General features: G+C 52.0%; 1 protein-coding gene across 9 annotated transcripts in view; it reads left to right on the plus strand.

The window, feature by feature from the left end:
• The first annotated feature begins 13,121 nt into the window (after positions 1-13,121).
• Positions 13,122-22,244, plus strand: part of LOC149336179 (uncharacterized) — a 75,325-nt gene continuing 66,202 nt past the window's right edge. For 7 of the 9 annotated variants that reach the window (XR_016284166.1, XR_016284167.1, XM_089552708.1 and 4 more), the window contains exons 1-2: positions 13,122-14,401; positions 14,492-14,672. The gene's annotated coding sequence lies outside the window, so the exon portion shown is untranslated. The remainder of the gene's footprint in view (positions 14,402-14,491; positions 14,673-22,244) is intronic. The other 2 variants (XM_089552703.1, XM_089552704.1) reach the window with 1 other exon arrangement.

Genomic DNA, 22,244 nt, shown 5'->3' on the forward strand with positions numbered 1-22,244 from the left:
AGTATTGGAGTGCAGTCATTCTGCATAGTATTGAAGGGACATCAATGGAAACAAGCAGCTGTACTAGACATATAGATTACACTTCAGGAACACTACTTTTTTTTTTCTGCTCTGAAAGGTGATTGCATTGGTGAGAAAATTGCAAATGAAGTTGTTGATTTTTTCCGCTCATGCCCTCATACAATGTGTGTGTAACGTCTTTTCGATGACGTCATCACTGCAGCAGTTTGGGAATATCTGAAGAAAAAAAATTGATGATTTAACCCTAGGTGGACGAAATTTCCGGAGCCCTCCACTATGGTGTCTCTCATAGCCTTAGTCACTTTGGGACGTTAAACCCCATAAACGAAACCAAACCTAATCCTGTTTGTAAATGCGTTACAGGTGCGATAGCAGCTTTCCACCCCTGTGAAGCCCTGTCTGGCTATGAACAACTGTTGAGATCCACGACATAAGCATGTCTTTTGAAACTGAGTCCAAAAAGTAGGAAGTTTTGCTAATTTTTCGCTTTGTGTTTACCAGAATGGAATGGTCATCTTCGATTTTAAATGGCAGAACCTTGAGCATGGTTTCTATCTGTGCCGAGACATGACCTATTGGCCCCTTGTTCCCGTTTCGACCAGAGTTGTACAAGAGTCAGCGAACCTGCATAAACGGGATTCAGAGGGAGATAGCTATTCCGCAGCCGGATTTAATGGAAGCATTGAATAGGTTTAGGAGGATATATATAAGCATTACTTGCAGAGTATAAAGGAACCTTTTATTGTGCACTGTTTGTTTTTATTTACTTTTTATTTTTCATTGTTTTTTATTTTTGCTCCTTTGCTTAATTTTATTGTTTTTTATCTTTATTTTCACATCTTATTTTTGTTTTCTTTCTATTTTTGTTTATTTTGTAACGGCCTTTATTGGCAAGAGATGACTGTTTGTGAAGGCCGGTTAGAGCGGGCAAGGACGGGTCCTGCTGCTTCAGCTGCCGATCGTCTTCTCGCCTCGCGCCGCGCATCGGTTCTGTTGCTGCGACTGCTAAGCATCTTCCTCTTTACATTTGGCCCCGGAGGAAAAAGAGCCATCCTGGCGATTTAGGGGGTCAACAGGACGCAGGGGTCGTAGTATGGCTTCAAACGCGAAATGTGGACGGTCTCACGCCCACGTCGTCGGAGATCGGATGATGGCGTCACGGGCTCAACGACGTAATTGACGGGAGAAGTGCGCTCAAGGACACTGTAGGGTCCGTGGTAGTTTGGCAGCAATTTGGTAGAGAGACCTGGTGCAGCAGAAGGCACACGGAGCCAAACAAGGGATTGCGGCTGAAAAGTGTCTGTGCCATGGGAGTGGTCGAAGCGGTATTTGTGGCGCCCTTGGTCGTCGGACGTGAATGACCGGGCGAGCTGGCGGCACTCTTCAGCGTGGCGGGAGGCTTCAGATACGGTTGTGGTTTCCGACGAATCAGGATGGTACGGAAGAATAGTGTCGAGCGGCGAGGATGGTTCACGGCCGTATAGAAGGAAGAATGGTGAGAAACCAGTAGTGCTCTGCGTAGCGGTGTTGTAGGCATATGTGACGAAGGGGAGGATGACGTCCCAGTTAGAATGGTCTGCCGCCACGTACATTGACAACATGTCACCTAGCGTTCGATTGAAACGTTCTGTCAAGCCGTTCATCTGGGGATGATAGGCAGTAGTGGTGCGGCGAGTAATGTTGCATTGCTGCAGAAGAGATGAAACGACGTCTGACAGGAACACCCGCCCACGGTCGCTCAACAGTTCACGCGGGGCTCCGTGCCGAAGTATGAAATGGTGCAAAAGGAAGGCTGCAACATCCCGCGCCGTAGCAGCTGGGAGGGCAGCTGTTTCGGCGTACCGGGTTAGGTGGTCAACAGCGACGATGACCCAGCGGTTGCCTGCGGCAGTGTAGGGAAGTGGTCCATACAGGTCAATGCCAACTCGGTCAAATGGCCTGGATGGGCAAGGCAAAGGCTGCATAGGGCCGGTCGAATGGTGATGACCCGGCTTGCGGCGCTGGCAATCGGGGCAGGAACGGACGAATTTTCGAACGTAGTTATACATGCCGCGCCAGTAATAGCGGAGGCGAAGCCGGTTGTAGGTCTTGAAAGCACCGCCGTGACCAGCTTGCGGGTCGCTATGAAAGGCTGCGCATATTTGTGAGCGTAAATGTCCAGGGATCACGAGGAGCCACTTGCGGCCATCAGAGAGATAATTTCGGCGGTACAAAATCCCATCATGAATAGTGAAGTGGGCAGCCTGACGGCGGAGTGCGCGCGGTACCGACACGGCAGAACGGTCTGAAAGATAGCGTACAAGAGAAGTGATCCAAGGGTCCTTAGACTGCTCGTTGAGCATATCGTCCAATGACAAGGAGGCGCAGTCGATGGCGGGAGGAGAGGCACTTTCATTGGCTAGAGGTGAACGAGACAAAGCGTCGGCGTCGTTATGCTTCCTGCCAGAGCGATAGATGACACGAATATCGTACTCTTGAAGGCGTAAGGCCCATCGGGCGAGGCGGCCATTTGGGTCTTTTAGGGAGGACAGCCAACATAGGGCATGGTGGTCCGTGACGACCTCGAAAGGCCGGCCGTATACGTAAGGCCGAAATCCCGATCGCCCAAACGATCGCCAAGCACTCTTTTTCGGTGACTGAGTAGTTTTGCTCTGCCTTCGTCAGGGTGCGGCTCGCGTATGCAACAACATACTCCGCATACCCCGGTTTGCGTTGAGCAAGAACAGCACCGATACCAACGCCACTGGCATCTGTGTGGATTTCAGTTGGAGAAGCAGGGTCAAAGTGGCGCAGTATGGGCGGAGAGGTAAGTAGACGGCGCAACGTGATGAACGCTTCGTCACAGGCAGGACTCCAGCTTGATAGGTCGCTACTGCCACGAAGAAGGGCAGTCAGAGGCGCGATGATAGAAGCGAAATTTCGGATAAAGCGTCGGAAGTAAGAACATAAGCCGATAAAACTGCGAAGTTCCTTCATTGTAGAGGGCTTTGGGAACTCAGAGACAGCACGAAGCTTTGATGGGTCAGGAAGGACACCCTGTTTCGACACGACGTGGCCCAAAATAGTCAGCTGGCGAGCGGCGAAGCGACATTTCTTTAAATTGAGTTGAAGCCCGGCTGTCGCGAGGCATCTCAAAACTTGCTCCAGGCGAACGAGGTGCGTCTGGAAATCTGGGGAGAAAACAACGATATCGTCCAAGTAACATAAGCATATTTTCCATTTCAGGCCGCGCAGTATTGTGTCCATCATCCGCTCAAAAGTGGCAGGGGCATTGCATAGTCCGAAGGGCATCACGTTGAATTCATACAGCCCGTCAGGCGTCACAAAGGCTGTCTTGGAGCGGTCAGCGTCGGCCATCGGGACTTGCCAATAACCCGAACGTAGATCTAAAGAAGAAAAGAATTCGAACGTAGATCTAAAGAAGAAAAGAATTCAGCTCCCTGCAAGCAGTCAAGTGCGTCATCAATGCGAGGCAGCGGATAGACGTCTTTGCGGGTGATTTTGTTCAGGCGCCGGTAGTCAACGCAAAAGCGTATAGAGCCATCTTTCTTGGTGACAAGGACGACGGGGGAAGCCCAAGGACTGTGCGATGGCTGTATGACGCCACGTTGCAGCATGTCATTTACCTGGGCGTCGATAACCTGGCGTTCGGTGGCCGAGACGCGATATGGGCGTTGGCGCAACGGCGAGTGGGCACCAGTGTCGATCCGATGGGTAACAGCTGAGGTGCGGCCCAAACGGTGGTGAGAGAAGTCAAACGATGACCGAAACTTATCTAGCAGGGCCGCAAGCTGGGTCTTCTCCGGTGGCGAAAGATTCGCGTCGATTGAGCGCGCAAAGACGGCTTCGGGAGCGGAATCAGGAGACGGTGGGGAAGAAGTAAGTGAAGACACTTGCATGCGGCAGGAGTCATCCTCATAAGGGTCCCAGGCGACGACGGAGGCGAAAGGTTGGACACGTCCCAGGCATTCACCGCGAAGAAGAGTAGAGGGGCACATGAATGGATTCGTCAGGGGCATGGCGCTGCAGCCGGCTGAGACGGTAAGCACGGCGAATGGCAGGGGTAGACAGTGACGAGAAGCGAAGGAGTCGGACGGGATGAAGATGACAGGGCCGTTGGATGCAGAGTCGCAATGAACAGAGACGAGGACAGCAGAGCACGGCGGGATCACGACGTCATCAGCAACAGTCAACTTGGAGCACGGATTAATGGAAGCGTTTACAGAGGCGTCGCCGAAGGGAAGAAGGGTGACTTCGGAACGAGTGCAGTCGATGACAGCTTCATGTTGGGAGAGAAAGTCCCAGCCTAAGATGACGTCGTGAGACGGCGATGCGAAGACGATGAATTCAACAATGTACACAACGTCCTGAATAGCAACTCGGGCTGTACAGGCCCCCAAAGGTGCGATAATTTGCGAATTAGCGGCGCGAAGCATAAAACCAGATAGCGGAGTCATCACTTTTCGTAACTGGCGGCATAATTTTGCACTGAGTACAGATACAGCAGCACCGGTGTCAACAAGCGCAAAAGCATCGGTGCCCTCCACAGAAACGGTGATCAAATTGGACGGAGAAAGTCGAGGTCTTGAGCTTGGCGACGAGCACGCAGTTCTTGCCTCCGGAACTGCGGGCACTAGTTTTCCGAAGGGGAAGAGGGACGACGGCGCATCGGGGAAACCGAGCGGCGACGCGGAGATGGAGAGCGGCGGCGAATAGAGGGGCTGTGACCGGAGGAACCAGTGGTCTCAGAAGGCGAAGTGCGATCAAAATGCTGGGGAGGGCCGTAGGCGTAACCGCGAGGGTCGGTATCGGCAGCAGGGGACAAAACATGACGGCGGCAGTGACGCATCACGTGGCCAGGAATGCCGCAGGCATAACAGATGGGTAGGTTGTCCGGTGTCCGCCATGGACGGAAACGTTGCGGTGGTGGCCGGGCAGGACGAAATGGTGTCGACTGCGGTGGACGCTGGTATGAAACTAACGTGTCTGGGCGGGGACGCCTGACTGCTTCGGCGTAGGTAAGTGGCGCAGCGACGGGAGGCTGGGAGGAAACCGGTGGCAGGGCTTCGCACACTTGCTCCCGGATCACGTGCTGAAGTGTCGGAGTCAGGGTAGATGGACCCGAAACAGTCGGAAGAAGCGACAGCTGCCGCGCAACCTCCTCACGGACAAACTGCTTGATCTGGAGCAGTAGCGAGCTGTCCTCTGTCGTCATGCTGAGGCTAGTTACTGTGTCTGTCTGTGCAGAGGGCTGCCGAGTGAAAACGCGCTTTCGGCGGAGCTCATCGTAGCTTTGGCAGTGGTCGAAGATTTCGGTGACAGATGTGACGTTTTTGCCCACAAGCATATTGAAAGCGTCATCTTCGATTCCTTTCAGAATGTGTTTAACTTTATCGGCCTCCGCCATGGACGCATTGACGCGCTTGCAGAGATTGACGACATCTTCTATGTAGCTGGTGTATGATTCACCACTCTGCTGTGCGCGAACGCGAAGGCGCTGCTCGGCGCGAAGTTTGCGTACTGCAGGACGGCCGAAGATGTCGGAGAAGCTGGTTTTAAATGCGGTCCAGGTGGTAAAGTCCGATTCGTGGTTCTGGTACCAAAGGTGGGCAACGCCGGTTAGGTAGAAGATTACATTGGTAAGTTTCATAGTGTCGTCCCAACGGTTATGTGCGCTCACCCTGTCGTAAGAGGACAACCAGTCTTCCACATCGTGATCGTCCGTGCCGCTGAAGACGGCAGGGTCGCGCTGGCGGAGCGCCCCATGGCAAGCGACGGGTGCCGGTGAAGAGCTGGCTGGCTGGTTGGCGTTGGCAGGCATGGGGGTAGTGATAGTCCGGTTACGTAGCTCCAGGACGGGATCCCGCAACCTCCACCAAGATGTAACGGCCTTTATTGGCAAGAGATGACTGTTTGTGAAGGCCGGTTAGAGCGGGCAAGGACGGGTCCTGCTGCTTCAGCTGCCGATCGTCGTCTTCTCGCCTCGCGCCGCGCATCGGTTCTGTTGCTGCGACTGCTAAGCATCTTCCTTCTTCTTCTTCTTCTTCTTCTTCTTCTTCACCTCTTTATAATGGCACATACCCACGTGGGGGGATTGGCCAAGGTGTAGTGGTATGCATAAGAAAATTTTCATAGGATTAAACGTGAATTTTGAAAAATCTTCCTCTTTACAATTTTTATTTTCCTTTTCTTTACTTTACTCCTTTTATTTTATTTATGAAGCCTATGCATTCACTAGATGCGCCTTTATTCATGCTGGAACCTTGAGCCTTTTAAGCAGTGATGCCGAAAGGCGGACGAATCTGCCGACGCGTCTGCCGACGCGTCTGTCGACACGGCTGCCGACACTCCTGCCGACACGGCTGCCGACGCGTCTGCTAACGACGGTATGAGGCATTAAAGGCTTTCGCCTTAATACTAATTAACTGCTAATTAATGACGCCTAGGCTTCGCCTTTAGGAGTGGAACGCGAGAGCGTGTTGTAGCGTTGCCACGGGGTCCACGGAACACCACCACCCGTTCAGCGCGATGCCTTGCCCTTTGAACGCAACGCTTTTTGAGGAAAGTAAATGGCGCTGTAATTCTGTCATCTCGGTGGACACCTGAACCGCACCGTAGAGGAACAGAGGAAGTGGGAGTGAAAGAAGAAAGAGGGGCATAATGAAGAAAATGAAAATTGTATTTGAGGAAAGCAAAGTACGCAGTAACTGCCTCGCATATCTCGGTGGACACCCGTCATCCGTTTGTAGAGGAAATGAGGAAGTGGGAGTGAAAGAAAGGGAAAGAGGGGCCATAATGAAGAAAATGAAAATTGTATTTGAGGAAAGGAAATTCCGCAGTAACTGTCTCGCATATCTCGGTGGACACCCGTCAAAAGCATGACACCTCTGCTGACAAGCTTCTGCTGACTGCCTTCTGTCGACGACGATGAGGCATTAAAGGCTTTCGCCCTAAAATATGGCTGGTGGTTTAGCACTGCCACGAAATAATGTGCGAAAGCGCGATTTTTTTTTTGCAGGTAGACACCACGTACCTCAAAGCGCGATTGAGGTATCCACTTGCATGCCCATGGAGCCAGTTATGCTCCTTTGCTCAAAATGGAGTCTACGTTGTCAACGGCAATGAACGCCGACGGTCAGCTTCAGTGCCGCGTTTCTGCCACAACGTTAGTGCCAACACATGCTGCGCACATCTGTCGCTACCGCCACGTTGCTTAAAGAGCGACTGTGTCCACTCTCCTGGGGGGGGGGGGGGGGGGGTCTCGCTCTTCATTGGTTTCGGCTGCGCGTTCCCTATCGATTGGTAAATCCCTTGCACGGTTGGCAGTGTTGACCGGATGTCTACGAGTACCCACTCTCGAGGACGTCGGCTCCGGCTGACTTGCTTCGTCCATAGTGAGACACTAGCTGGACGTGCACTAGACAGGCGACGGCGGAGCGCGCGGCTGCAGCTGCTGCGAGCCTGGTATACGTCACGTCGTTACTTACGCAGCTCCGCTCTTCCTGTAAAAGGTCATTCGTGCAGACACAGCGAAATCGGCGCCGACAGGCTAGTAAACTTTTCGCTTTAAAATGAAAGGCGCTTAACCTGCTGCGGTGGATCAGTGGTGAAGGCGCTCGTCTACTGAGCCGGAGTACCCGGGTTCGAACCCGATCGCGGCGGCCGCGTTTCGATGGAGGCGAAACGCAAAAGGCGCCCGGCCCGTGTTCTGTGCGATATCAGCGCACGTTGAAGATCCCCAGGTGGTCGAAATTTCCAGAGCCCTTCACTACGGCGTCCCTCATAGCCTGAGTCGCTTTGGGATGATGATGTTGTAGTTGTAGCCTTTGACAGAATGGCACATACACTGGGGGATCGGCCAAGAATCGGGAGGTAAAGGTTGGCATTCACCTGTATACATAGTAAAGGCAAAAGAAAAGCACACGGGAGAGGAACACCGGGGGAGGTCTACCACAAGAAGGGCAGGGAGAGGAAGAAAAAAAAATGTTAAACCCCCATAAACCTTTTTTTCACTCCCTCCTCTATCCCTTCCCTTACGGCTCGGTTGAGGTGCCCACCGAGATATGAGACATAAAGAAATAATTTATTATAATTGACTCATCGTTGTTATGAAGGCGTCGCGGAAATGAAAGGAACGAAAAACAGTATTGCTTTCGCAATAATAGCTGTGGCTTAGCTCTGGTTAAGCCTGAGTGATTGCGAAAGCAATAGCTCCCTGGCTGACTGCCTGACATTCTATGTCATTCTGCTTTGCTTTCTTCTGTGGTAATTATATCGCTCTGCACTACTCATAGACGATTATTCGGCATTCAGAGAGTCCATGAAACTACTCTCGCTCACTGAACTTGTAGAACGCCGCCGGGCTCGCCATTCTGCGGCATAGGTGCGTTGCTTAGCCAACCGCTCTTGCCTTTCTTCATCTGTCTCCTCGGCACGGCGCGGGCGTTTACGCGCAGCACGTGCGACGCCTGGTACAACTCCTCAGACATGACTAAGCGGAGCGCGCTTGCGGCGCCCCGTTTATCCTCTCCTAGCGAGCGCCCTCACGCGGCGGGCCGAGGAGGCCGTCACGTGGTAGCCGCCGCGCCGAGCGAAGGAACGACTACGGCCGAAGAGACGAGTTTGGGCCCCTGTTCTCCTCTGGTCGTGACGTCACGCTGTCACGTGGTCGTGCGCCGCAGCTGCGCCGGAGCGAAGGAACGACCTCCACCGACGGCAGAAAAGTGCTAGCAGTATTGCTTTCGCAATAAAAAACCACGTAGTTGATTTAAGCAACAGTAAAACAAAAACACACGTGACTAAATGAAAAAATCAAAGAAAAAGAGAGAGAGAGAGAAAACTTTTTATTAAAAAAAATTACCGACGATTACGTTACTTCCTAATGCGAAATTTGAGCGCAGCAAATAAGCTGTTTCACCTTTTCGATAGATTGAGGCAAAGAAATCGAGCAACGCATGTATGCGCTATCACAGAATTTTTTTTTTTCACACGTATTCGCAATTTCGGCTCGGGCGGTGCACATATACAGATCCGCCGCCACCGATCTGGCTCTCTGATTACCACCGCACAGGGGTTGCATTGGAGGAGGAGCGAAGAAAGGAATTAAGTTCGAGCCGGCGCTTTGACAACCGGAGACTCGCAGGAAGAGGGGGGCGGCGTGTACACCCAGCGGCAAACGATGGGAGCAGAAGCGCGCGCAGCAAGCGGACAACACGATAAAGGGAGGAGGGAAGAGATACCAGCGACTGACTGATGCCGCTGACGCCGATAGCGCTGGGGGGATGAAAGGGGGGCGAAGCTGGTTACGAGGCCGACGACAACGACGACGCGAAACCCAGGAACGGACGCTGTTGTTGTTGTTGTTGTGACTGAGAGAAGGATGAAAAGGAAATTGCACGGGCCTGCTACTGGCTCTAGCCAAGCCACCACCGCTGCCAACGTGCAGATAGAGGAGAGGTAAGAGATCAGAGGAAAGAAAAAAGGCAAGAAAAGACGCGCGTCGCAGCAACAACTGCGTCCGCCGGAGCGGACGCTGCTGCAAAAATCAGATAAGCGGCCGAAGCCGCGCTCGCCGAAGCGAGATCAGATACTCCACCCGGAACGGACGCCAAAGAGCTGCGCTCTAAAAGAATCGCAGTAGCAGGCTTTCACGCGGATCGGCCAATACCTCCTAGAAAGACTTTCTAGGAGGTATTGGATCGGCTCGCGGTAGCGTTCCGACCAATCGCCGTGGTATATGGGTATGACATCATCATCGTTCTGCTCGCACATGCGCACACGCCCAGCTCGGACCTGGCTCTCGAAGCTTCCTTCGCCCAGCGTCGGCCCTAAGTGACCTGAAGCGCCGCATCATCGAACCACATTCTTCTTGCTGCTTCTTCCCTCTGCCTTCCTTCGAAGGCGGGAGCTGTACGCGTCGGTACAGACATATCAGCAACGTCGTTTCAGTATTCCCAGGAGCTAGGCCTGTTGAAGATGCCACCGTATTCAACGTCATCGACTGTAGACGCTGCACGAGATGTCATCGCAGGTGGTACGGCAGGAGGGCGCCTGCATTCCGTCAGTATATACCGTCAGGCTCCGACAATGGCGTGGACTGGCGGCGACCGACGTGCTTCCTGGAGCCCCCTGCCTGCTGCGAGCTGCTGTGTCCACAAACGACTGTCTCGTCCAGTCGCCTCACTGACTGCGCCGGGTGCTACGCCCAGTGCTTGAGGCAGAGATACGTCCGCCTGCTGGACGCGGAGGGCTTCCGGGAACGCGACGTTGCCGTGGTGACCCGCACCTGCGAGGCCTCTCGACCTATCCTCTGCCGGAACGCTGGCAGCGGTTCCTGTGTGGCGGCCCCGGCGTTGGTTACTCCTGCGAGCATGGTCACGGCTGCTTTTTCTTCCTTGATGGTTACCTTGCTGGCCTTCGCGCCCAAGCGGCTATCCAGGAATGATGGAATGTAGCGCCCTTGGGATGGCGTGCGCCGTCGGTTCTACACGCCGACCAGGACGCCTCCGAGGTGGCGCTGACCAGATAGTAGGACGGCAGCTTCTGATGGAACGGCCTCTTCCACCTCATCCTGTAACGGCTCCCTAATATAGTGATTCGCCAAGGACCAGGAACGATGTCGCTTCTATATTTTGTTTTTGCGTCGTTATGACGATTGTAAGATTTTTTCGCATATTGAATGAGTCGTTCGCTGATCTGTCGATTGCTCTGAAGTTGTCTTATTACAGTTTCTCTAAAAATTTGGTGTCTTGTTTCGCGGATATATTGTTCTGTAGGCTACGAGAAGATAATATATGATATGTAATATCTTTTGTTGAAGTTGGTCTCATGTGTATTCTTGTAAGTCGTCGGCGTCTATAGCCTCAGATTGTCGGTGGCGTCGATGTGGTGCTCGGGAGCCACAAACGTAAGCAATGCAGGTTAATTGGCAAGACAGTCAATGCTGTTAACTTTTAACAGCTATAGACTGTTCAGTACTTGTGGTTGCTCGATAGGCATTCGTAGAATGCGTGTCATAAATGGCTCAGCGGTACGGCGCGACAGCAGCAGCGAACGAGCTGTCGCACCTGCGTTCGGTGTGCCGGGGAACGCCAGATGGCTGTGAACGCGCAAAGAAGTGCGAGGATGAACAGCCAGCTGACGATGTGGGCAAAAAAGGCATGACCTAATGCGGTCGTTAGTGTGAAGCGGGTTCTACGTGCCTTCGCGGATCGCAGGCGTGTGCTTTGCCGTCTTAGAGACAAATTGCTGAGGTTCAACAACTGCTGAACCTGGTTACCGAGCGAAAGCTATGGCGCATCGGGCAACTATAAGCGGCTTGGCGGCTGTAACGTTGAGTGCATTCCGGACACTGGATATGCAGCGCACCCACCCTGCCACCCGGGCGGGTGGCAGTTAATGGTTGGTCGCGAGAGTTTGCTCACCCAAGAACCCCAGGTGGTCGAAATTTCCGGAGACCTTCACTATGGCGTCCCTCATAGCCTGAGTCGCTTTGGGACGTTTAACCTCAATAAAACTAAATGAACGCTGCGGCCTATTACAGCACTGGCGCGTGTCTGCCACAACGTTGTCAGCGCTAACGCATGCAGCCCACATCTCTCTCTCATTACCCCACGTACCTATAAGCGCGATTCAGGCGTCCACTGCCCCAGGGAGCCAGTTATGCGCATTTCCCTTCCTTAAAATGGTCGGAGTGTAAAACGCCAACGCCAATGAACACAACGAACGCCGAAGGCCTATGGCTTCACCGCCGCGTTTCTGGCACAATGTTGTCAATGCCAAAGTTTTCAGCGCACCTCTGTCACTACCACCACGTAGCTTCAAGCACGACTGAGGTGTCCACTGTTCCAAGATGGCAGTTGTGCGGCTTTCCATTGCTTTCCAAACTCCCGCTCCATTGGTTTCGTAGCTTAAAGCGTGACTATAGTTTGGTTTGGTTTATTAGGGTTAACATCCCAAAGCGACTCAGGCTATGAGGGACGCTGAAGGGCTCCGGAAATTTCGACCACCTGTGGTTCTTTACCGTGCACTGACAGCGACTAAGGTGTCCACTGTCCCAGTGGGCCAGTTATGCGCCTTTCCTTTGCTTTCGAAGCTCAAGGTCATTTGAAGGTCAAATTTGCATGGTCCGCGATTGAAGCCCGAGGTCCCGTAGTGAAGCTTTCGCTTAAAAAAATAGCTGTGGTTTACCTACTGTTGAATCTGATTAGAGAGCGAAAGCTATGGTGTATCGGACAACTATATGCGGCTTAACGTCTGTAACCTTGTGTGTGTTCCGGACACTCGATAGACAGCGCGACCACCCTACAGCAGGTTTGTTGATCGCGAGGGTTTGCTCACCCAATGAACGCTGCGGCCTATTGCTGCTGTGCCGCGTGTCTGCTACAACGTCGTCAGCGCTAGCGCATGCAGCTCACATCTCTCTCTCACCACCCCACGTACCTCAAAGCGCAATTAAGGCGTCCACTGACCCAGGGAGGCAGTTATGCGCCTAAAACGTTGTGAACACCAACGCCAATGAACACAATGAACGGCGACGTTTCTGCCACACAGTTGTCAATGCCTACGCATGCAGCGCACACCTGTCACTACCGCCACGTAGCTAAAAATTAGGGGGGCACTTTGTTGACCTAAAGTGCGGTGAGGGGAAAGCCTTAAACCAGCGTCTTGCAACGCTGCCAAGGAGTCCACAGAACACCATCGTCCATTCGGCTCTACGCCTTTACTAGACGGTGAATTGGTTTTTGAGGAAAGAAAATGTATCTCTCTCTCTCGCATGTCTCGGTGGACACCTGAACCTCGCCGTAAGGGAAGGGAGGAAGATGGGAGTGAACGAAGATGCCGTATTAGCTAGACGCGCCTTTGTTCATTCAAACTATCTAGCTGGCATGGTATAGTAGTTAGCGTGCTCGTCTCGCACTCCGGAGACCCTGGTGCGATTCCCCAACTCGACCAATTTCCCTACTCGGTTTTATTTATTTATTTATGTGGTCTGACTAGAAAGGTTAATTAGGCTAATTGGTCTTTACCATTGTTCTAATGTCATCGATCATGTCCTGTCACTCACTTGTCATGCGATGGCTCTCCAGAATGTTCGACACAATGTCTATGAAACGTCTAGAAACGTTTAACTATTAATGATGATTAATGATAGTTAAACTTGACTTGCATATCTCGTGATACTAGTTAATGTAGGGTTAGTGATAGTTAACGTGACCTTAACTAGTACACTGATTAATTAGTGTGAAGTTACAGGTGCAGTGCACAGTCCCACTTCTTAACTACTACTAATTAACAGTTAGTCATTAAGTAAAATGATATAATCATGAAATCTCTGTATATCATGTTCCGATGTCTCGATTACACCCTATTAAGTATCAATTGGCTTTTGATTGGCATATTCCCATTAGGGCATGCATCCGAAACGCGGACACATTTGCTATCACGTCTTGGCCACGACAGTATGAGGCATTAAAGGCTTTCGCCTTAAAAGCGCGAATAAGGTGCCCACTGTCCCAAGGGCCCAGTTATGCGCCTTTGCCTGCGAAGCTGCCGCTCTTCATCGTTTTCGTAGCTTAAAGCGCGACTAAAGTGTCCACTGTCCCAGGGGGCCAGTCGACGAAACCTAGCTTCTTTCAGTCTCTCCCACTCACTTTCCATATCTGGCGACGAATCCCACCGAGCCACCCCCTTCAATATATACTATGCAACGCCGGCTCCTCCTGTGTTGTTGCAACGCGGTTTCACCGGCTCCTTCTCAGACGTCACGCCAGACGCCGCTCTGACGTCATGCCTGACGCCGCTGCCAGCTGCGGCGGTTGCCAGGCAACGACTCAGCTCGCGATGTGTCCACTGGCCACAGCGAAACGGCGAGAGTACGGCCAATGTAGCGCTACAATAATACCTAGGGCGCATTAGTGGGTAATTGATCGTGTTGCAGAGTTACTGAAGCCGCGTGTAATATTGTAAGCAGAAACTCGTTAAATATATTTCAGAAGAGTGTGGACTGTGTCCCATAAATAAAACTCACCCCATTAATTCGGTGTTGCTATCTCTAGAAGCTTACCAACTAGGGACGCTGTTTCCTGCACAGCTGTTGAGTCGCGAGATGTATTCAGATTTCATCGCTGGTATAGAAAGAACTCTCGTTAGCTTAAAATGCAAATTTGTCGACCATGATGACAAACGATGGCGCTTTCTTGTTGGCGTTATTTTATGATCATTGGCCTACGAAGACGGCGACGATGGACCAATCCGCAAGGAGAGAAGGAGGTGTGACCCCTAGGCCGCGTGGCGCGTGCCAGCAAGTTTCTTGCGACGCAGCAGACGGACAGTAGCGAGCCTACGTGTCGGACGCAGGCAGCCACGGCTCTCGTGGAAGGTAGGCGCTCCGGAGACGTTCGAGGTTGCGAATCTGCATGGCTACGCGTACGAGATAAGGCCTGCTGACTTACTCCCGGCGTCTGTGCAGGAGGTCTCAGGTGACTCGTCCCCTACTCGTGCAGCGGTTCTCGGGTACCTCGATGACTGCGCTTCCGTTGGCATCGAAGCATCCTTAGCGGCCTAAGCGAGCCGTACCATGTCCACGTCATCGGACCCTCCTGGCTGCCTGTCTGCACCCTACACTGACGGCAGCGTCTCTGAGTTTTCAGGTGAGCGTAACCTGTTGGAAGCACGTTTCTGTATCTGAAGAAGGTGTTTATTTTCTGCGTATAGCTGAAAGTACTTTCGTGCTGTCCTTCGAATTTTCGCAATATGTCTCGCGCCTCACATCCTTCGGTCTTGTCCATCGTCTTTTTCCTTGCTTCCTTTTCGCGCGTTCCATTGGCCAATTATGACAAAATTGTCTATTTACCATTCGTTCGAAGTGCTACGTAATAGCTGGCTAATTGGTTGTGCGCACTTAATACTACAGCGCAGTAGCAACTCGGACAAGACAAGAAAATAACTCAAGGCGCAAACACTGTGCTTGCGCAAACGCAGTACCTGTGTTTGGTTTATGGTGGTTTAACGTCCCAAAGACCCGCCGTGGTGGCTCAGTGGTTATGGTGCTCGGCTGCTGACCCGAAAGACGCGGGTTCGATCCCGGCCGCGGCGGTTGAATTTCTTTGGAGAAATTCTAAAGGCCCGTGTACTGTGCGATGTAAGTGCACGTTAAAGAACCCCAGGTGGTCGAAATTTTCGCAGCCCTTCACTGCGGCGTCTCTCATATCCTGATTAGTTTGGTTTGGTTTATTAGGGTTTAACGTCCCAGAGCAACTCAGGACATGAGGGATGCCGTAGTGAAGGGCTCCGGAAATTTCGACCACCTGGGGTTCTTTAACGTGCACTGACATCGCACAGTACACGGGCCTCAAGAATTTCGCCTCCATCGAAATTCGGCCGCCGCGTCTGGTCTCATAGCCTGAGTCGCATTGGGACGTTAAACCCCATAAACCAAACCAAACCTAACGTTCCAAAGCTACTCGACTATCAGGGACGCCGTAGTGAAGGGCTCCGGAAATTTCGACCATCCGGGGTGCTTTAACCTGCACTGACATCGCAGAGTACACGGGCCTCGAATTTCGCCTCCGTCGAAATTCGACCGCCGCGGCCGGGATCGAACCCGCGTCTTTCGGGCCAGCACCCGATTTTGTCCTTGTCTTCTCAGTGTTGCTACTACGCTGTAGTCCTAAGCGCGTTCGAAGTACTTTGGTAAGAATCCGCCTTAATTAGCTTAATGTCTCTGATCGATGTACTTTGGTGAGAATCCGCCTTAATTAGCTTAATGTCTCTGAGAGGGATCCTATATGCAGGGAAGTGGCATAAGGGTTTTTAACGTCTCAGAGCGACACACGGGCAATGAGGGACGTCATAATGGTGGGCGCCGGAGTGATTAAGACGACCGGGGGTCCTTTAACAAGTTGATGAGCCACCCGGGTGCCCGTGTGTGCCTTAGAAACAACCGCCGTGGAGAGAGAGAAAAAGTGGTTTGGTAAGGAAAGGAAAATCTACTGGCGCACGTAACTTCACCGAGCTAATTGCTACACTGCAACTGCGTCAGGGTGCAGAGTAGGGGAGATGGGAAAAAAATTCAGAGCGCACTTTGGCTGTCTAAAGTGCGTAGAGGCGGAAGCGTTTTCCGCACCACTTTGACTGCCTCTGTGACACTGGTGACGTCACCACAGGATGACGTCACACATAATCAAGTACTAATTACTAAGTAATGACAAATTACTAATGAATGGCTAATTAATAATTAATGGCTAAATACTAATTAACTGCTAATTAATGACGCTTAAGCTTCGACTTTAGCAGTGGAACGCGACAGCGTGTTGTAGCGCTGCCAGGGAGTCCACGGAACGCCACCACCCGTTCGGCGCGATGCCTTGCCCTTTGGGGGCAACGCTTTTTGATGAAAGGAAATGGCGCAGTAATTCTCTGTAATCTCGGTGGACACCCGAACCGCACCGTAGAAGAAGGGAGGAAGTGGGAGTGAAAGAAGACAGAGGGCAGGCGAAGGTGAGGGAGATGCAGAGCACTGCAGCGCGTGCATGACCGGGGAGAAGGGATAGGGAGGGTGAGGCTCGGAACAGAAAGCGCGCGAGAGAAAGGGAGTGCTGCACGAGGTAGCGAGCGCGTGCGGCCGAGCCAGACTCCGATTTTGGGGCCCAGCAGCCGGGGCCTGTAGACTGTGCTGGGCTGCATTGGTCAGTAGTCGCTTCCGCAGGAGCCAGCCGGGCCGAGCCAACTGTTCGAGCTTTTCGAATCCGAGGACGCCGCTTCGGGAGCCAGCCGTATCATGATAACGATGCTGAGCTGACCTGACAGGACCGTGTCAGGACGACTCGGCGTGGTGTCGGCGGACTTAGCCCTTTTCGAACAAAGCACCTGCGCCGCTGCACCGCGACCCTACCTACCACAGCGGAATTTCCTGAGAATGTTAGCCGCGCCTTAGTAGCGCTCATTTTTTGACCCTTTCAATGTGAATGCCTTTCGTGTCCCGTAAACTGTTACCTATTACATCTATTCTAGTGGTAGAGTTCGTTGGCGCGTAGCGCATCCACGGGTGTGAGCTTCGCCACAAACGGTCTCTGTGTTCAGCGAGAATTAAAGCGCCGTTCATTAGTTCGTTACGTACTCGTGAGCCATCAAGGCATGGCTCCTTCCCTTCACCGCCTAGTAGCCTTGTATGACGTCAGTCTCAGACGAACGCCTGCCTGGGTACGTGGCCTCGGACGCGAGCCTCCCCAGCGCGTGCCCTTGCCTGTAGCGGCTCTGATGATCATACTGGCCGCTGCCTTGGTGGCTCAGCGGTTAAAGCGCTCGGCTACTGAGCCGGAGTACCAGAGTTCGATCCCTGCTGCGGCGGCCGCTTTCAGTGCAGGCGAAATTCCACGTGTCAGTGCACGTTAGAGATCCCCACGTGGTCGAAATTATTCGGCAGCTTTCCACTTCGGCACCTCTCCTCTTTCACTTCCAACATCCTCCCTCCCTTCACGGCGTTGTTGAGGGGTTCAAAAGTTTTACTGCGCCTTTAGTTGAGGGGTTCAAAAGTTTTAGTGTGCCTTTAATTTCCTTTGATTTCCTGATAAACAATTTGGGCGTCGATGAATGCGGCGAATGTGAGCGTTAGCAGAGTGCGGACGCCCTTTCCGAGTATTCGGTTTAATCGCCCTTTCCGAGTATTTGGTTTAATCGCCCTTTCCGAGTATTTGGTTTAATCGCCCTTTCCAAGTATTTGGTTCAATGGCCCTTTCCGAGTATTTTTGAGTATCACTTCGGGACATGCGCGCACCTGACGTCCTTGCTCCGCGTCGCAAGCGCGAATTTCGAGGTCCCGGTGAGCCTCGCGTTTCTTATCGGCGTTTCGTTCCTCGTTTTCGTGCTTTTAGGGCTGCACGTCGAGAAGACGGTAATGGACGTGGCTGGTAGCGAACGCTTTTCCCAGACTCCGAGGCTCCTGCTTGTTGCGTGTCGGTAATGTGAGCGAGTCGCGAGGTCAGGTTATTGCACGATGCTGTTGCGCCTCAATAATGGCAGTGCTTGCGTCGCGTCTGTACTGGGAAGTCTCTGCGTTAGGTCTCTACATTGTGCTCAGGTGACAGCATGTCGTCGCGCCGTGCAGCAGCGTTTCTCCATGGTCAGTCAGTCATAAACTTCTAATATCGGTATTGGAAGTGATGGGTTCTGTCGACCCCACCAGATGGCCCTCTGTCGGTGCTGAAAACAACCTCCCACTTTTGCGTAGCCTACAAGCTTCTGAAGTTCTTCGGGCGGCAGGTCTGCGAGGCAGTCCCAAAAAATGTTCCATCGTAGCTCTCAGGCCACATTTTGAGCAATCTGGTTTGAATTGGTCTGGGTTGATGTGGTGCATTCTGTTCGGATTATGATTGTCTCTATGCGCCGGGATCGAGCGTCTGCGATTGGCCATCTACGCAAGTGCAGTGCGTTTACGATTATATGATGTACAATGGCGTCCCGCCCCTCTCCTCCGCATCTGTGATGGGCGAAATTTGACCATCACACAAAATCGACCGCTGCGGACGTAGTAGTAGTAGTATAAAACATTATTCCACAAAATGGGACGGGGTTTAGGGGTTGGGGTCTTGAGCAGCAGGTGGTGTTCCTAGGTACAGGATCCCATTGGTTCTTGCTGCCTGCTCGGCCCGCTCAACCAGCGCAGCCGTCTCCATGTAGTTGCCTGATGTCTTGTGGATCACCTCATGAAAAAATTACCGACGATTACGTTACTTCCTAATGCGAAATTTGAGCGTAGCAAATAAGCTGTTTCACCTTTTCGATAGATTGAGGCAAAGAAATCGAGCAACACATGTATGCGCTATCACAGAATTTTTTTTTTTATTTTTCACACGTATTCCTTTAACAAAGACTCCACTAACAGTTCTTGACAGTCATGAAGGAAGCTTTGTGGTCGGAGAAATAGACTGATATATGTTCGACTTGGTACACCAATGCTTGATTCTCAAAGACGAGATCTATACAAGTGCCTCGCGAGGTTGTCACAGCCGTGGGACGCGTTACGAGCGAGAGGAACGGGATGTTCTCCCGCATAAGTGTTAGGAAATTGCTGTTTGTCTTTATGTCAACATTAAAGTCCCCCACTACTAACATCGGTGTGGATCGATGGACGGTTAATGCGAGTTGCAGGAAGTGCACGACGTCTTTCGTGAGTGCGGTAGGGGCGAAGTAGGCAGCTATACTACCAGCAAGCCGTTGGGCAACTTTGCGGCGCACAGTTCGCCAACTTCATGTGACGTGCCAAACATTTCGACTGGTATTGCAGAGAGCTGTGCGCAAGTAGATAGCGACTCCCGCCGCTCTGTTGTGGTCTCTGCGAGCACCACAGCAGTATAGGAAATCTATGATTTCGAGAGGCTCTTCGGGATCCATCCAGGTTTCAGCAAAGCAAAGTACAGAGGAATGGCGCAGAATGTGATCGTGGTGTACGTCCTTGGCATGTGCGGCAAGGGAGCGTACGTTAAGAATGTGGTTGTGAATGATGAATCAAGTGCTGCCAGCGAATGACGCGTCCATTGGCTGTCTGCGTGTGTTACTGATGTGTGGTTAACATGTTAAGCTTCGCCTGTAAGAGTGGAACGCGACAGCGTCTTGCAACGCTGCCAGGGAGTCCACAGAACGCCATCGCCAATTCGGCTGTACGCCTTGCTGGACGGTAAATTTATTTTTTGAGGAAAGGAAATGTATCTCTCTCGCATATCTGGGTGGACACCTGCACCTCGCCGTAAGGGAAAGGGGGAAGATGGGAGTGAACGAAGACGCCGTATTAGCTAGACGCGCCTTTGTTCATTCCAAACCATTCAGCTGGCATTACGGAGTGGCTAGCGTGCTCGTATCGCACTCCGGAGACCCTGGTTCGATTCCCCAACTCGACCAATTTCGTTCTCGGTTTTATTGATTTATGCGGTCTAACTAGAAAGGTTAATTAGGCTATTTCATATTTATATTATTGTATTTCTATCCATCGTGTTGTGTCATTAACCTGTCAATTGTTGGAACTGTCTAGGATGTTCGACACAACGTATATGAAACGAGCAACGTCTTACTGAGTGGGGAAGTGCGTGGTGGTGGAGGGAACGCGGCTTCGTACTTGTTTTTTTCAGCAGCGTCTCCTTCCGCGGACGCTGTTGTCGCTGCGGCGCGCGTCTTTTCTTTTCTTCTGACCTCTTCATTCTCCTTTATATTAATTAGGCTAATTGATTAATTAAGCAATTAACTAAACTCAGTCCAACTTAGTTGCAGCATCACTATACGATCACTTTGATTGGTTGCATGGTTACTAGCCAAAGTACAATTGGCCCCATTTGAAATTCGCGCACTGTGACGTCACGAGCATTTCGACCAATTGAAAAGCGTGACATTGGGGGCGGAGCTGGTTACGAGGCCGACGACGACGCGAAACCCAGGAACGGACGCCAAAGAGCTGCGCTCTAAAAGTCGAAAACATGCAGTAAGTGTCCCATCTCGGTGGACACCTCAACCGCGCCATGAGGCTAGGGATGGAGAAGTGAAAGAAGACAGAGAAAGAGGTGCTGTAGTGAGGGGCTCCAGAATTATGTATACCACCCGGGAGTCTTCAACGCGAATTGAAATCACCCCGCACACGGGCGTTTTTTTTTTTGCTCTTTGCCTGTCTAAACGCTGCCTCCATGACTTGAATTGAGCGCGGGTGCTTCTGCGCAGTAGCAGAGCGTTGCAACCATTGAGCCACCAAAGCGCGTTCTAACCTTGCGGTCAACGTTTACAAAAGGGCACACGTGTGAGGGAAGCATTCTGAAAGCTTTAGACAAACGCCCAAAGCGATTCAAGCTATGAGGGACGCCGTAGTGAAGGGCTCCGGAAATTTCGTCCACTTGCGGTTCTTTAACGTGCACTGACATTGCAAAGTACACAGGCCTATATAGAATTTTGCCTCCACCGAAATTCGACCGCCGCGAGCTGGATCGAACCCACGTCTTTCGGGTCAGCAGCCGAGCACCATAACGCTGAGCCACCGCGGCAGCGAAATGGTTCGTACACGTACAGATCTCGCTGCACGAGTTCGTGATTTAGGCAGCACACTACAAACGCCGCGTAATTTTAGAGCGCAGCTCCTTGGCGCCCGTTTCTGTTTCGCGGCGTCGCTGTCGCCGTTGTCTGTTGTAACCAGCAGTGGACACCTTACTTAGATGGAGGGGAACTTGGAAAGGAAAAGCGCATAACTGCCCTCTTGGAACAGTGGATACCTCAATCGCGCTTCAAGCTGAGAAAACAAATGCAGCGGGAGGTTGGAAAGCAAGGGAAAAGCGCATAATTCTCCTCTTGGAGCAGTGGACACTTCAGTTATGCTTTAAGCTATGTGGCGGTAGTGACGGATGTGCGCTGCATGCGTTGGCATTGACAACGTTGGGCCATTTTCAGGAAAGGAAGTGCACGTAAGTGACTCCTTGGGTCAGTGGACGCCTGAGTCGCGCTTATAGGTACGTGCGGGTGATGAGAGAGAGAGATGTGGGCTGCAGGCATTGACAACGTTGTGCCAGAAACGTGGCGCTGAAGCCATAGGCCGTCGGCGTTCATTGGCGTTGGCGTTGACTGCGTTTTGCACTATGATCATTTTGTGACCTCTCTCTTTCCTTATTTCACTCCCACCTTCCTCTCTTTCCTTACGGCACGGTTCAGGTGTCCACCGAGACGTGCGAGACAGATAATGCGCCATTTCCTTTCCTGAAAACCAGTTTACCACTCCGATTATTTCAAGGAAAGGAAGTGCGCATAATTTTGGCTCCCTGGGTCAGTGGACGCCTGAATCTTGCTTATAGAGGTACGTGGGGTGATGAAAGAGATGTGGGCTGCATGCGTTAGCACTGACAACGGTAAGCGAATTCTCGCGATCAACCATTAACTGCCAGTTGCCAGGGCGGCAGGGTGGGTGGGGGACTTTAATGTAGATATAAACAGGAATTCCTTACCACTCATGTGGGAGAACATCTCGTTCCTCTCGCTCGTAACGCCTCCCACGGCTGTGACAACCTCGCGAAATACTTGCATAGAGAACCAGGCATTGGTGCAGCAACACAAGCTTATAGTATGCGAAGCATATTACTAGACCTACACTACAGCCCGTCGAGCGCGGCGGTGGAGCTACCATTGACCTTTAGCGTGACCACGTGACACCACGTGACAACATGACGTCACAGCAGAGGAGAGAGGGGCTGCCGGCTCGC

This window comes from Amblyomma mixtum, chromosome 7 (assembly GCF_055824585.1).
Source record: "Amblyomma mixtum isolate Tamu chromosome 7, ASM5582458v1, whole genome shotgun sequence".
Taxonomy (NCBI): domain Eukaryota; kingdom Metazoa; phylum Arthropoda; class Arachnida; order Ixodida; family Ixodidae; genus Amblyomma; species Amblyomma mixtum.